Here is a 17716-nt window from a genome sequence, read left to right on the forward strand (position 1 = left end):
GATATCCGATCCATGGGTTCTTCAGTATTCTTACTAGGATTGACTTTATACCAGCATGACAGTAAATTGTGTATGCTGCCTCTTTTGCCAGGCAACTTATTTGTTTACCATCCACTTACGAAGGAAAGTAGTTGATGTTACAAAGGAAAACCCCCTTTCTAAAAGTTTAGGCGAGTGTTACTAAGCTTCGGTTCGGCTCGACTTGCTTATCAGTTCTCCATAAAAGGTTTGGAGCTACCGGTGCTACCCACGGTGAAGTAAAGTGTGTGTAAAATTAATCTCCCCATACTGACGAGTGATAGGAGTTATATCCGTTGATCAGCCTTAGAGTTGCACATCACTACCTTTTGCGCAAGCAGGCGAATAACTCAGATGGAGCTCAAAACAAATGTATTTTAGTGGACAGAGTAACGAGTGTGCATCAGCAGGAAAGTTATTCTTCTTGGCCACAGTTCCTCTTATAAGCCAGGATTCATAGCACCGTGTTGATTAGATTGTTTGGGGGAGATCCTGAGCAAAGGGAGCCCATTTGTGTTCGCTGTTTGCAAGATGATGACCTTGAATCGTTTCATACACAGTTGTAAAAGCTATAAAATAAAATTGAGTTAATGGATAGACGTCTTATACAAACGGCAAAGGACGGCCATTTTCGGTAGGTTAGGTTGAGCTGGCCGGTTCATGAGGACCTCACCTAGACTGAATAAGTCCGTAGTCTTACCAGCAGTTTATTTAACGACCAAACTGTAAAACCCTATCAAAAACCAGGACTCATGTTATAAAATAACTCCGTCCTCTTGGCAAATACTAGAAGCATTTTAGGACCTATGCCATTTGCTGCCTATAGTTCTGACAGCTGTATCACTCCTAATAGCGTAGCCTTAGCCTGGCAAGCGCAGCGCATGAGCAGAAAACGTAATCGTTCCCGAGATGGTCGGGCTGGTACCGTAGTGGTGCTTGCTACCGGAACGTACCGGATCTGCATCCGGAAAAGGACCATCAACATCGATAACACTCCTCAAGGGCTTCGGGGAGCGCCCTTATCGCTACAACAAAAACAACAGCACCAAACGTGTTCGATCTTTTCCTCCTCCAACCATCACTTCCTACATCTGCTATCACTGAACAAACCTAATTTAAAGGTATGTGACGCCAGAAGCCAGTGTCGAGTCAGAATACCCGTCATGAGTCTACAGTCCTCTCTTTTTAATGATAGAAGTTTGTTAGTCTAAGGTTGTAAGACCTATACATAATCTTCGACACTTTACAGCCCCGCGCTTGAACCCAACCCGCATGGTCGATCATGTGCATCTTTCGCCTTCTCTTAATCTCGTCCAAATAGGGCTGTCTATGGAGAGAGCTTTAAGGGATGCCCATTTTTTAGCTAATTCATCCAATTCTTCATTCCCATCTATTCCCATATGCCATGGGACCGAATATAGATGCAGATGTATGCTTTTCCCCTTTACGATGCTTCCCAGGGATTGCTTACACTCTAACACACTTTTAGATTCTGTGCTATGAGAGATTATTGCCTTAATTACTGCTTGGCTGTCAATATAAAAGTTAGCACAGCTGCAGTTTAAGGTATCCTCTTCCAGGGTCTCTACTGCTTTGGTTATGGCTACTATTTCCGCTTGGAAAACGCTACAGTAATCCGGCAGCCTGTAGGATCTGTTTATTTCCGGATCAGCACAGTATACCGCAGACCCTACTCCTTCCACTATCTGTGTACACATGTATCGTCTCGCCTGCCATTTGAGCACCCAGGCGCCAACCATCCAACTCTATTGTGGCTTTAAGAGCCCCCACGAAGCGCAGAAAGGGAATCAGGTAGTATTGCACCCATTTCACTCTTGGCTCCGGGAGTGCGAGCACTTCCGGTCTTATTACTTCTGTACTACAGGTCGCACCCTCACGCAGCGGCCATCGGTATAGCTTTCAGATGTAGTTGGGATTGGATATCAGAAAATGGCTTTGCTGACATATGTACAAGACATATTGATTACATCTCGTATTTTAGTGCTTTGTTGGATCAAAGAAATCTGGAACTTTTTCAACCAAAGTCGTCGGTCGGACTTTTAAACATCTGCAGGAGGAAGGCATAAGAACACCTTAGCATTAAATTTGGTGACCATATAACCCTTGTATTTTCTGAGAGCGAGAGAGAGATCATTGTAAGCTTAAGTCAGAGGCTGCGCCGGTTTCTGGGCATAAAAGCAGTCATGTCTTAAAATAAATAAATAAATGTAAGGCGCGATAACCTCCGAAGAGATTTTAGGCCAAGCTTCTCTTCCAATTTGCGTCGTGCCACTTTTTAATTTTTCCTACAAATTGCCGGGACGGGATCTACTTGTTTTATGCCGACACCGAGCGGCATCTGCAAGGCAGATGAGTTTTCACTGACAGCTTTTCATGGCAGAAATACACTCGGAGTGCTTGCCAAACACTGCAGAGGGGCGACCGCGATCTTCGGTGTGGTAGGCGGAGCACGCTACCATCACACCATGGTGGCAGCCATGTCTTAGTGCCTTGTAATATTGATTTTAAACAATGCCACAACTTGTCTGCAGTACTCTATGCTCAAACAAAGCAGACACCTAGCCAGACCTTTGGATATTGATGATATCATAGTTTGGTTCACCTACAATCTTTCGATGCTTACCTGTCTGGTCTTTGTGAATTATTGGTTTCGATGGCCAGAAGCGGGAGCGCTATAGCTGACTGCGGGCTCAGAATTTCGTACCTTTCTAGTCCTTTGAGGTTTGCGAATACCTCAGCCTGAAAGACTGAAGCGCAAATCCCAAAACAAAGGTGAAGTCCGTTTCCATTTTCTTTAACAAACTGCGCAGCCAGCTGTCAGCAAAGATTCTGGAATGTATGAGTTCAACATCAATATGAACCTTGCATGCCTTATTTGGGATTAAGCTCTGAGGTATCGGGTTTGTTTAACCACCTCGACGTGATTAACTCTGGTTTTTGATAGTTAACCTTTAAAATATTTTATAATCTGGTTGGGAGCTACGAGCACATGCGAAGGCTAATGAAAGAAACGAAATAAAGTTCTTATAGCTCAAGTCACTTAAAACAACTGGATCTGGGCCCTTATCGTGTTTTACGATCACGGATCGAAAACCATATTCCCTCGAACGATAGATATGAAACGTTCAATCTTTTTTTGAAAATGACAATCGGTTATAGATATTATGAGTACGAATTGTCCTTATCTCACATATGTATTAATCCGGTTCACCACCTTAGAGCTATTGTGGTTTCAAAAATACTTTACGATCGCGATGCGGGCCCTGGATCTGGAACAATTCATCTATGTTCGATAGGGTTGCCAAATATTTCTTCTAATGAGAGCGGTTTGTAAATGAAAACGCAGCGGTTTTGAAATCTACTTGGTACGATATTGCTGACTGGTGTAGAAAAGAGATGGTGAATTTTGACTTTGCAAAAAACCTTTTCTAGTTTTTTTTTCGTTTGAATGATCTTAGTAAATCGAAGACATTTGACTATCCAGAGAAACATCGACGTGGGATTATTTTCTGACAGCCCACTACTACAAGCGATTTACTAATGGCGATATACATATTAAGATTTTTAAAAATATTTAGAGTTAACATTTTTCTTTTCTAACATGTTTAATTAATTACATAACATGATCTAAACTTAAATCCCTACCCCAATTTCATAGTCGCATCGTTGTGAAATTTTTTTCAAAAATGCCACCAAATTGTCAATTGATGTGACATCATTCGCTTGTCCATCAACTTACGCGGTACCATCAAATGCCATAATAAATGAGAAAAATATTTTTCATCAACACAAAAATATGGTAATAACAATAAAATGTCATACAAAATTAAATGAAAAGCAAAAATATGCAATAAAGATTGTGGCAGCTCAACGAACGGGGTACAAACAGGGAATATTTAAAACAGATGACGGTATTGCGCGCTTAAATTTACTGTCATAGTTGAGTGTTAAATTGTAGCACCCAACGTTGCGTTCTTTCTTGTGTTTTTTTGTAAGTTTTTTGTTCATTGTTGCCATTGCCATTATTCGCATATTTTCTGTGTTGGTTTTAATGACATTCGAAACAACAAAGAATTCTGACAGCTTTAGACGAAAATAATAAATGTTTCATCTTGAACATTTATCGCCACCGCAACAACAATAACAAAAAAAAAAAAAACAACACAAGATTCTAAAAAAAGCACACGAATTTACAAGTAAAGCGTAATAAAATTGCTATGATGCAGGAGCAATGTTGCAACATGTTGCAATAATAAAGTGACACAAGTATGTACACGTATGTGTATGTGTAGCAGTGGCTGGACTGCCGCTAGTCACTTGTCAATCGTTTGACAACATGCAGTATACACATCAAACTGCACAACAACAAAGTAACGCTGTCATCAAGTGTTATTCTTTGACATTTTATTGCAGCACTTGCTGCGAAGGATGTCTGGTGGAAGTAATGGAAACGATAGAATAGTCAAGGCATTCGCAGTAGAGGGTGAAAAAGTTAGTTTTACCATACATTGGACTGAGAAAAAGGCGATATGAAGGATGCTAATGGTACCAATTTCATGTGGTGCGAATTTTCCATATATAGCAGACAGATATCGGTTGATTATTTTTAGGTTGTTTGCTATTGTATGAAGTGAATTCGCACACATGCCAAGGTGATTCCACGAACTGACAATGCTAAAATGCGTCGTTTTAAAAAGATCGACGGGCAACAGCATGCTAGGCTAAAATCGTTTTTCTTAACATCCCTAGAACCGATTTACTATGCACAAAGCCTGTGTAGCAGGACCTTATAATATCCATAGATTGTACTTAGCTGCCAAGGGCCAATGTTATATATCCCCGTAATGATATCATTAGTTGTTTGACACCTAGATATAAAGTGTTATAATACCAAAGAGCATACATAACAAGAGGCGTCAGTTCGTATGTTTGATATCAAACACTCGCCACAAAAGATTGGGGTTACTGACAGTTGCTTCCCACTTTTCGTTTTAATTTTCGCCGAATGTCAAAATAGTAGAGCAGTGTTGCCAGAACTTCTTTGCAGAAAAAAGGCTAGCTAAGAATAATAAATATAAATAAATGTAGGACGCGATAACCTCCTAAGAGATTTTAGGACGAGCTTCTCTTCCAATTTGCGTCGTGCTCCTTTTTAATTTTTCCTACAAATTGGCGAGACTTGACCTACTATTGTTATGCCGACTCCGAACGGCATCTGCAAATCAGATGAGTTTTCACTGAGAGCTTTTCATAGCAGAAATACACACGGAGTGCTTGCCCAACACTGCCGGGGGCGATCCCGCTTAGAAAAAATTTCTTCTGATTGAAAAACCTTATTTCTACAATTTGGATGTAGCTTTGTCCGGGGCGTAAACCCAGGACTTCGGTGTGATAGGCGGAGCACGCTACCATCACACCACGGTTGCCGCCACTAAGAATAAAAGCTAAAAGTAAAAGGCAACTTGTCCATATACATAAATAAGGCCCAAAATATTTCAATATCACAGTGCTATTCATCGTCTGATGTATGAGAATTAATGAGATAATTTCTCATAACAAAGTCGTGTCAGCATACAAATTGTGGCATAACAAAATCGTGGCAATATTTCTTACAGAATAAGAAAAGGGGTACAAAGTCAGCCATTTTGCAGTGTGACAGGTTACCTAGTTCAAGTCGATTCGCTTGAATGCACTAAATGTAAAATTTTGTTTTCAATTAATTTTTTCGCTGGCGATCTTATTGGCTCCATCAATGGCAAGCTTTATAAAATTACCAAGAGGCAAACGTGATTTTGAAATAAATTTTTAATTTAATCGATCGAAATATCTAACCACTAAAACTTCATCAACTACATCTACAAAATTTTTTTTGTAAAATCCGACATTACTCCTTTATATGCCGGAATTGCCTTTGTTCTGCTACAATTAAATGATTGAACGATTTTTAAATCTGTGCAGTAGTGAAAAAGACAAAATTATCAAAATCAAGGCTACTTGCTTAAAAATCACCACAATTTACAAAAAGGTACCAGCGCACCAAACAGAGTCCGAAGTGGCAACCGTGGTTTTCGTCGTGTTTTTGCGAACATCCATAAAGAGTAATGTCAGTAACCCCAATCTTAATCAGCGTGTAGTTTGGGTTCGAATCAAACATGTTAAGTGATGTCTCTTGTTAATTTATCCTCTTTGGTTTAAAGTTGCTTAGTTTATGTCAAAAACGATTTCTTGATTCAGTTTGGTAAAGCAGGAGATATCACATCAACCAGGCAAATCAGTTACATAACATAGTAGTTATTCTATAAACGAAGTAAGTCTTTAAGTTAGTTTACTTCTATGATATCAATGAAATTTAGAATAATGTTTTGTCAGCCTTGTAAAAAATTTTTTATGTAGCTTGGCAGGTTTACATTTTAGGGAAATGATATTTATGATGATATTGGTTGATTTGATTTTATTGATATGATTTTTATGATATGATATGACAATATATTAGGTGTTTTGAAAACAAAAGCAAAAGTCTCATCCCACCCATGCAACAATAGTGATAGTATAAAGGAAAACCGAACACGAGGCAGAATAAATGTATTGTCGATATGTAGCGACAGAAATAAACTCCTAACATTTGTCAAGTGATGCCAGTTTGCTGTATAATAATTCATGTTATGTGGAAGTTAAGATAAAAAAAAAAACGACTCAATTCAGCATATTCGTGCCAAAAACTGTATTATATATGATCCTTACAGAAAATTAAACCAGCTTTGAACTTGCAAATGGGCATGTGCTTGTGGATAAGCCATTATCGATAGCTGATAATTCTTCGAGATGTCTTTTAACTAATATATCTTTTTTAAGGGACTGCTTCCTACTTTGGTTTCCGGTGTATGCCGCTTCATTTACCATTGCATGTTGTAATAAAATTAAAAGCCGTCGCTAATTTAATCAGTCAAGTGAAATATGAAATTACTCTTCTGTTACAACTTTCAACTTTCGTTATCGCATCCGTCGTTTCTGAGGCTACTACGTCTGCTGCTGAACGCCCTTACCAACTTCAATTTTGATTGACATCTGTGAATTCACTTCATCGCCTCCTGCACTTATGGTATTTGCAGTGCACTTTCAATCCTTATACCTATAAAAAGATGCCCGAGTACATAACCGTCGTGTGTCCGCCTCGGTTAACTTAACGTTACGTCAAACACACAATTGTTGCCTCAAGTGCTTGAAGCGTTTCGCAAAATTCGCATCTTTCATATTTTGTGACAATGTTGCATTGCTGTTAAATTCTTTACATATTTGCATTTACAATTTTTTTATCCGCTAATAAAAAAAAAACGAAAAAAATGCTGTTGAAAACTCTCTTATATGTCTGTTTCTGGCTGGCAGTATGCTGCAATTGTTGTTGCAGGCACATGCTGTTAGTGCACTTAATAACTTCATTTTTGACACTTGCCTTGCAACCCTGTGCAGTTGTGTGGAATGAGCTGTGTTTGGTATGTGTGTGTATGGTGAAATGGTGCGAAATCTTTCAATGCATTAATGCCTCAGTTGGCTGTTGGCTATTTTTGTTGTTTTTTGTTGTTGCCATATTACGTCTACTTGATGGCTTTTAACTAATTGCTGTTCTGAAGTGTCATACGTTAAAGTTTTTTGAGTATTGTTTTTGTAAAATATTGTGTATTCTCAAACACCTCAGCTGTCAGCATTAATAAAATGTATTATACATTTATCATTTTTTTTAACCATTCCTTGTTTGACAGTTATAATACTAACGATTTCGATGTTTAAATGGGGGAAGAGTTTTAAATCCCCTTTTAATGGAAATAGTGCACGGAAAGCGCGGCGGAAGTTGCCGTGGCCAAAGTTGCGGAAAGATAAAGAGATGTTGATGGCAACATACAACGTGCCGCCAGTATGCTATTGGATATATGTAAACTAAAGACACCTAAGCTCCGTCTACATCAAAAGGTGCAAAACCTTGTAAATCAGTTCCTGCTACGATTTATGTGAAGTCGCGCAACACCGTAGTCCGGAAAGATATCGATCTTTTAAAAGAGGTGGTTTCAGTTTAACGCTCACTTCGCTGACGTAGAATTTCAAGAACCATATTAACATTTACCTCCGGTTGGCAGCCCAGCACACGAAATCCAAGTATCAGTTGCCACGGGTAATTTTAATTTTAATCGTAAAATAGTTCGATGTAACCACAATGTGTTTCGCATCTATTACAGCCCTGGTTGCAGAGCGATTTGGTATACGTATACATCTTATTCACGGTGGAAGCAATGGTATAGAGGACTACCTTTGGAGGAAGCTCAGATTTGCTTGCTAGTGAAGCTCCCACAACAAACAGTCCAAGGCAACAGAAAATTTCCTATATCTGTTGTCTTTTGGTTGAGGAGAATACCAGGAAACTTCTCCCCTGAAGAAGATGCCAAGGTATCGTGGTAGGCGCCCACTTGGTATTCCACACAGTCTATACTTACTGCAAAAGTCGTTTATGCCTACAATGTAAAGGCGTGAAGAAAGAAGACGACGGCAAATAGTTGGCCACCTTATTGACGCTTGGGATATATATTGTATTTTAGGCATCTCCATAGAGGAAGAATACAAAATGCATACATAAGTAGGCCTGTTTTCGATCTAGATACCGTAATATTTTAAACTCCTGCCTATTTAGGCTGAGTTCCCGGTCACAATTAGAAAGAAGATAATTAAAAGGCAAAACTGCATGTAGAACACATTTCATAGACTTGTCAGTTACAACAGATATTGGAATTGCGGTGTCTAGTATTTGCTCGGAATACGGTAACTCTATTGACACAATAAGTCCACGTGAATTCTTTATTGACCGACAAGCTAAACTTAACCTAACCTAAGTGAAATCGTGACCAGTCTAATATAAGACTCACATGTGAAGCATTCACACACCATGTTAAACGCCTTTTCTAAACTCCATGATGCTAACTCATCTCTATAAAATGCCACTGAATCACACTCCAGGGGCGAGTGTCTAAGCAGCATAACCTTGAGTTATTTCAGGAATAACATCTAAATTGATTGCATTGACTTGCTAAGGAAACGTTCGGTGTAGTAGTTTTTTCCACGACCGTTGACATAACAACAAAAACTAACCTGGTTAATATCAGGCTAAAGATATTCATGCAGACGTCTAAACCAGTTTTTGGATAGCGCTAGTTGCTTTCTGGCTATTTAGGAGTAGCTGCACTTAGAATAAGCTTGGAAAGTGCTGAGTTGACACCACTATCCACATTCGTTGGATTTTTTAGTCTTTACCCACACAAGCGTACCCAGAAGACTTTGTCGTGCCTGAAAATTGGTTTGCCCACATTTGAAAATGGTTCTTCATACCTCCTTTTAATCTCTATACCATCCACGTCTACTTACTGTTTCGTTCATTTCATTTTCTTATTCATGCCCTTCTCTTATCTTAATTCTCTTATAATTCCTACTCGCACTAGCACTCCCACTCCCACCGCAATTGCACCTCCAACTCTCACACCCACTCCTACTCCTAATCGCACTACCACTCCCACCCCATTACCTAACCCTGTAATTATATATTTGAAGCGAATCCTTAGAGCGACGGAAGCTGGAAGTTAGAAGTAATGTGAAACCTGTTCACCCTTGACTTCCGGGCCCTCGGTACAACTCAACAAGGAAATGTAAAACTAATTGCTTGATATAAACGAGAAAATCGCCCCCCCCCCCCCCCCCCCCTACTTCAACACTGCTTGTCATACAAATGCACGTGTCATTCGTCCGTGCGCTATTATTCTGACCCCCCGTTTGATTTGGCCAATTTTTATATTCCACTTTAGTTGTTATTTAAGTACATTTGATTGCATTTAGAGTAAACTTTTGCAGTAACGCGTGTCATTAATGATATTTCTTTTTCGCTTTTCGCAGCTGATGCCAGCCCATCCTCCCTTGAGTGCTGACTTGCAGTCACACAATGCATTTGGGTATCGTTTTTACCTTGTTGAGAGTACTTCGGCTAGAAGTGTGTAATCCATAATGATATCAACTAAAATCCAAATATAAACGTCGTTTGTGCACTCGTATGAAGTGAAAATCGATAAATGTGCAATCAGCAAATGAGCATTGGATGCCCAAAGGATGTATTTATAGAACAGGTAAGTGGGCTTAAGAGCATATGGGCTGTGGGGAATATATTTTACATTTTGCAATGTCTAATCAATATTTTGTGGTAAAATCATTAATGCAAGTGCAGTTGTGGGTAAATAAATGTGCATTTGATTCAAGCACAACCAATTATCGAAAGTAAATAAGTGTGGAATTCAAATCAACTAAACATAATTGAATTTAAATCAGCTTAATTCAGCTTTGAATTCTTTTAACTTGGCTAAACTCACTTATCGCCCTCTCTTTCTCATTGGGTTTTTACAGCGATTGTAAGCCCTATTCTATACTATTGTGTTTGGTGTAAAGCCACACAAAAAAACCTACCTCAAAAAATTAGAGGGGGTATGCAGACTATCAATGCTTAGCATTACGGGAGCCCTGAAAACAACCCCGACGGCTACACTGTATGCCATTCTGCACATTCCACCTGTCGACCTGGTAGCACATAGCGTTAACAACTGCAACCAGGCTCGGTGCCTCGGGGCAGCTTGAGCGCCGACCATACGGCCATAGTAAACGAACAGACTACCTGATTTCCTATCTGCACCTCCAGGGAGATCTTAAGGCCACAATAGAGGTGGACGGTTGGCGGAAGGGTGCTCAAATGCGGACGAGGCGAAACATGTGTACACAGATGGATCCAAGGTAGTGCAAGGAGTAGGGTCTGCGGTATATTGGTATACTGCGCTGATCCCGAAATAAACAGATTCTACAGGCTGTCGGATTACTGTAGCGCTTACCAAGCGCAAATATTAGCCATAACCAAAGCAGTAGAAACATTGGAAGAGAATAGCTTAAGCTGCAACCGTGTTAACTTTTATATCGAGAGTCAAGCCGCAATTAAGGCAATAATCTCGCTTAGCACAGCATCTTAATGCGTTTTAGAGTGTAAGCAGTCTCTGCAGAGAATCGGGACAGGGAGAAGCATACATCTATATTGGGTTCCAGGGCATATGGGAATTGATGGGAATGAAAACGTGGATGAACTAGCTAAAAAGGGCGCATCCCTTGAAGCTTGCTCCGTAGACGTCCCAATTAGACTGGGCAAGATTAAGCGAAGGCGAGAGGTGCACATGATCGACCAAGCAGGAAAGGCGTGGGTTCAAGCGCGGGGCTGTAAAGTGTCGAAGATTGTGTGTAGGTCTTACAACCTTAGACTAACACAGTTGCTTCTATCATTAAAAAGAGAGGACTGTAGACTCATGATGGGTATTATGACTGGGTACTGCCTTCTGGAGTCACATGCCTTTATTTTAGGCTTGGTCAGTGATTGCAGATGTTGGAAGTGCGGGTTGGAGGAGGAAACGATCGAGCATGTTCTGTGCTCGTGCCTTGCGCTTGTCAGGCTAAGATTCCAACTATTAGGAGTGATACAGCTGTCAGATATAGAAGCAGCAAGTGGCTTAAGCCCTAGGAAGCTTCTAGTATTTGCCAAGAGGACGGAGTTATTTTATAACATAGGTCCTGGTTTTTGATAGGGTTTTTCAGTTTGGTCGTTAAAACAAACTTCTGGTAACACTACGGACTCATTCAGTCTATGTGAAGTCCTCATGGACCGGCCAGTTCAACCTAACCTAAACTTACCATAACTTAACTAATGCAACTTGGATTCCGGACGCTAACAGCAATGTTTTGGAACAGGGGCACGTCGATGTAACTTCAGTTAATACCACATTGATCAGTCGAAAAAAAATCCAAAAAAATGAAATTTCGCAGGCTCGAAAATTATTTTTTTGGGTATGCGTAGTGGAACCTTTTTTTCTGGCCCAAATCCTATCGAAAAATCGATGGTGCGATATCGGTTAATAAATCGACCCAGTCTAATGTACAAGTTTACACATCGAACTTTACGGGTACTTGGTTCTCACGCCGTTTTTTCTTTATTAGAAGCCATCGTTAGCAAAAATTTGTTACTCTTACAAAATAAAGTTCGTATTTTGTTTCCTTATAACAATTTGGTTTTGTTTGTTTCGCCTTTTTTGTGAGTATTATTTTATTTTTATATGCTTGAATCATAATTAAGCTTAAAAAGTTGAAAGCCCTTTTCACCATCCCTATTTACTTACTTACATAATTTGCGCTTAACCGTTAAAGCGCGCCAGTCGCTCCTTATCTCTGCCAGCCGGCGCCAATTGGTCACACGAAGGGAGTTTAAATCGTTTTCCACCTGGTCCTTACAACGGAGTGACGGGCCACCCTCTACCTCTGCTTCTATAGGCGGGTTCCGATAGAAACACTTTCATGGCCGGCACGTCATCTTTCATTCGCATAACATGGCCTAGCCAGCGCTGCGTTTTAATTCGCTGGCCTATGTTGATGTCTGCGTATAGCTCGTACAGCTCATCGTTAAATCTTCTTCGGTACTCGCCATCGCCAACGCGTAGTGGTCCATAAATCGTTCGAAGAACTTTTCTCTGGAACACTCATAGAGCCGCTTCGTCTGCTGTTGTCATGGTCCATGCTTCTGCACCATATAGCAGGACGGGTACGATAAGTGACTTGTAGAGTATGCTTTTAATTTGCCGAGAGAGGACTTTACTTTTCAAAGTAGCATTTATTGGAAGAGTGATTGTTCGCTGGATTTCAGAGCTGATCTTGTTGCTAGTGTTGATGATGCTGGTTCCCAAAAAAGCGAAGTCTTACTATTTCGAAATTATGGCTGCCAACAGTAGCGTGGTTGCCAAGGTGCATATACGCCGACTCTTTGCTCGATGACAGGAGGTACTTCGTTCTGTCCTCATTCACCATCAAACCCATCTTTACCGCTTCTTTTTCCAGTTAGGAGTAAGCAGAACTAACGGCGCGGGTGTTTAGGCCGATGATATCAATACCATCAAGCATAAGCCAGTAATTCCACGCTTTTATAGAATATTGTTTTTTAGAGCGGTTAAGTTCTGCAGCTAGTATAATTTTCTCCTGCATCAAATTAAAGAAACCGGACGATAGGGGGTCACCCTGTCTGAAACCTCGTTTAGTTTCCAGCGGCTCAGAGAGTTCCTTCCCAATTCTGACTGAGCTTATGGTGTTGCTCAACGTCATTTTGCACAGCCGTATAAGTTTTGCGGGTAAGCCAAATTCAGACATAGCGGCATATAGGCAGCTCCTTTTCGTGCTGTCGGAGGCGGCTTTAAAATCGACGAAGAGGTGATGTGTGTCGATTCTTTATCATCATTCATTTATTCCATCATCATCGATTGCGGGATCGGTTTCGTCATCCCTGTGCGGGGTACCATCCCTAGTTTAGTTTATTTTGAACAAAACAAAAAAAAAAAAAAAACTTGCCAAGTCGCCTCATATAAAACGTTAATAATTGTTCTTTATTAATAGAAATTGAAAAGTGGTCATTCCAAACATTGGTCAATTTCAAATAAGAAAAATTCATAAATATTTATTAAAAGCTAGTTACATTATAAAGCATACAAACATTATAAAGTTATTGTTTCATATCATAATTTCTTACAAATCTTTACTTTCTATCTTTTATTAATATTTATTTTACTTTTTATTTACAGGGATCGCAATCGCAACAGACCGCCAATGATTTCGAAGCTCGACAAACACACCTGTTCACTGAGAGCAGAAGTCAACCCCACGGAATACAGGGGTAAAGATGGCATATCTCTTAAGCACTTTGCTAGTACGATGCTAAGAGCGCGAGCTGCTAACTACCAGAAATAACGCTCACAAACTTTACCAAAAAATCCGGCGACAGATAGAACGTTTAAAGCCCGAAGCAAACTCCTGTTAAAACGAAAACGGCGACCTGGTTACCCATGTCCAGAGGATGCTTCTATTATAGAGGGAATAGTTCTATATATGTGTGTATATATTAAGATAGCGATTGTACGCCCTGGGAGGATGATGAACCTGTGCCCGCAATCTATGATGATGGAATAAATATTCCCCCACCTGACTATGACTAAGTAAGAATAGCGATAACCATACAAGGCCGAAGGCGTTCATGGATTGCCAGTGCAACTATTCAAATACGGAAGCGACTTCTTAGTAAGGCACATGCATCAACTTCTATGCTAAATATGGGCGAACGAGTGCATACCTGATGATTGGAATATTAAGTGTTCTTTGCTCACTCCGCAAGAAAGGGGATCCTGCAAAGTGCGCCAACTATCGGCTAATCAGCCTTCTTAATATCGCATATAAGGTCCTGTCGAGTGTAGTGTGGGAAAGATTGAAGCCAACCGTGTATCGGCTGATTGGACATAATCAATGAGACTTCAGACCTGGTAAATCTACCAGCGACCAGATTTTCAGTATGCGCCAAATCTAGAAAAACCCCGCGAAAAAAGCATTGACACACATCACCACTTTGTCGATCTTAAAGCCGCCTTCGACAGCACGAAAAAGAGCTGCCGCTATGTCTGAATTTGGTTTCCCCGCAAAACTTATACGGCTGTGAAAAATGACGTAGAGCAACACCATCAGCTCAGTCAAAGGGAACGACCTCTCCGAGCCGTTCGAAACTAATTGAGACAGGATGACCCCCTATCGTGCGATTTTTTCAATTTAATGCTTGAGAAAATAATACAAAAGGGGAATTAAAGGCTCTTTAACAATGTTCTATAAAAGCGTGCAATTACTGACATATCATGGAAACTGGAAAAAAATAGGAAAAGATGGTTTCGATGGTGAATGAGGAGCAAACGAGGTGCCTGCTGTCATCGAGCAGAGAATCGGCGCAATTGCGTTTTGGCTACGACGGCACGGTTGACGTCCTTAATAACGAAATAGTAGTTAAAAGGAAATTGCGAGAAAACGCAAATTTATTTAGTGATTAAGCATTGATTAATTTAATTTATCTTATTTGAATTGAATAAACAAAATACACCGAAATGCTTTTTTGGTTTTGTGTTTTCTTAAGTTATCGAATGAGGTAAGGACAAGAAAGATTTCATAGCTGATTTTCTCAATTTCCACAAAGCGATGGACACCAGTTTCAGGAGGTTTCAGTGTCACCGTTCTTCGAATCAAAATAATCTATTCGGCCTAGGTATTGAATGAGCTTCAAACGGCTATAACTACGGTCTCAGATTAATTACTTTTTACCCGTACTATCGGGATTCATGAATAAGCCTAGTAGGTTCGATAGGTTTCTTGCGTGAGGAAAATTTTAAAAAGTAGTAGATGTAGAAAACATTGCTTACTATAACAGGAGCTCAGAATTTAAACACAAGCGGCAGCGGAAGCAATTGCCCTCTATAATGCTCCTTAGAGTATACTAAACATTTGATAGGTTTCTTGCGTGAAGGAGAAATTTAAAAAAATCGGAAATGTAGCAAAACTTGCTCACTCTAATAGGAGCTCAGAAATTAAAAGCAAGCGACAGAGGAAGCAATTGTATTACAAAATGCCCCTAAATGTATGCTACAAATTTACTCATTTGTATAACGCATTATATACGCCATGACAGGAGCTCAATATAATTTGTATGATCTTGCTAAAGAAGCGGGCGTGATATCTTTTTTGTTGGTTCGTGTAAATATGCTGTCGTTCGCTTACATTGAACCTTCTAAGTTTTTCTACTCCCTCCATGCGTAAAAAGCGAGCACGATTCATATAGCGTAACCTATAAATTGATTCTGTTGGCTGTTGTTATTAATCCTATAAACCTGGAAATAAGTATTTTTGTTATTCTTCAAAATCCACCCCTTCGCTGCGTTCTTTTGTTGTTCTCGTAATCAGAACCTGCTTTCGATGTTTTCACAGTAATCCCAAAAGGACATGACTCCCGACATATTTTTAGACTTGTAGTCAGGACCTGTATTTCTACACTTGAAGGATGTGGCCAACCTTTTCAGCTGGAAGAAGTCAGATTCTCATTGCTTTAATCAAGGCTTTAACGAAATTAGCACTCTCGTTATAAAATCGTCTATGGCAACACGGAATTTTGCAATAGTTTCGATTCCATAGCTGAGCCATCACTATTTAAACACGAGCTCAGTATTGAAAAGCACGATAATAGCATAGGTTTCTTGCGTAAGGAAACTTTTAAAAAGTGGGAGATGTGGAAAATGCTTACTATAACAGGAGCTCAGAATTTAAACAAGCGGCAGCAGGAGCAATTGCCCTCTACAATTCTTGTTAAAGTATACTAAACATTTTATAGGTTTCTTGCGTGGTGGGGAAATTAAAAAAAAATCGGAAATGTAGCAACACTTACCTACTCTAACAGGAGCTCAAAAATTAAAAGCAAGCGGCAGCGGAAGCAATTGCATTACAAAATGCCCCTAAATGTATGCTACAAATTTACTCATTTGTATAACGCATTATATACGCCATGACAGGAGCTCAATATAATTTGTATGATCTTGCTAAAGAAGATTGCGTGATATCTTTTTTTGCTAGTTTCGTGTAAATATGCTGTCGTCCGCTTAGATTGAACCTTCTAAGTTTTTCTACTTCCTCCATGCTTAAAGATTGAGTCTAACAATTGGTGGCTGTTGTTATTAATGCTATAAACCTGGAAATAAGTAAGTATTTTTGTTATTCTTCAAGATCCATCCCTTCGCTGGGCTATTTTGTTGTTCTCGTAATCAGAACCTGCTTTCGATGTTCTGACAGTAATCCCAAAAGGACGTGACTCCCGACACATTTTTAGACTTGTACTTGAGGAACTGTATTTGTACACTTAAAGGATGTGGCCAACCTTTTCAGCTGGAAGGAGTCAGATTCTCATTGCTTTAATCAAGGCTTTAACGAAATTAGCACACTCGTTATAAAATCGTCTATGGCACCACGGAATTTTGCAATTGTTTCGATTTCATAACTGAGCCATAACTATTTAAACACGAGCTCTCAGCGGGTGATAGAAACATCCATCGAAAGACACGATAATAGCTTAGACAGACAAAAAAACTAGACACATAAAAAAGTGTTATCGTGATACAGATTGGACACTATTTAAATATTGCGCATTTGAATAGGTTTTCAGAATATAAAAAACCGACGACAGAGTAAGTACATGATTGATACATTGCTGCTGAATGTATGCTACAAAGTAATGTGGCGCTATCTCAAATTTGCATTTCCTCTGAAAGCTTTAACAATGTGTGTGTTCGGACATTTTGAGGCGATGTATACGTCATTTAAGTACTTCAATTGTCGTCGGTCTTTTTATTCTGAGCACATATTCACTCATTGTGGAATGTAATATACCTAAAACTAACTAACTACCTTAAAACTAAAAAGCACCGATTTAACACCAAATACTGCTCATTTTAATAGGTGCTCAGAGTATAAAGAACGCCGACAATTGAAGTAAATGATTTATACCTTCCCCTTAAAGTTTGCTACAAAATTATGTGACGCTGTCTCAAATACGGCATTTCCTCTCTATCGTTATACAGGGTGCACGTAAATTGAATATAATATACTATACCCTATAGTAGACTCTCGAGAATATATAATATAGCTTTGCGATTTCTATACTATTTTTTTTTTTTTTTTTTAGAGTTACAAAACTAGATTTAAAATGTCCTACAAATGTTTTCGTGGA

The 17716-nt window shown here is 39.5% G+C and overlaps 2 long non-coding RNA genes across 2 annotated transcripts in view; one reads left to right on the forward strand and one right to left on the reverse strand.

The window, feature by feature from the left end:
* The window catches only part of LOC137233972 (uncharacterized), a 159657-nt gene that overhangs the window by 22440 nt on the left and 119501 nt on the right, over positions 1–17716 (reverse strand). The window lies entirely within an intron of this gene.
* On the forward strand, positions 7603–15038 carry LOC137233971 (uncharacterized). The gene is made up of 3 exons (XR_010947625.1): positions 7603–7751; positions 9967–10193; positions 13716–15038. It is a non-coding gene; the product is annotated as an uncharacterized lncRNA (long non-coding RNA).

Source organism: Eurosta solidaginis, chromosome 5 (genome assembly GCF_040869045.1).
Source record: "Eurosta solidaginis isolate ZX-2024a chromosome 5, ASM4086904v1, whole genome shotgun sequence".
Classification (NCBI taxonomy): Eukaryota; Metazoa; Arthropoda; class Insecta; order Diptera; family Tephritidae; genus Eurosta; species Eurosta solidaginis.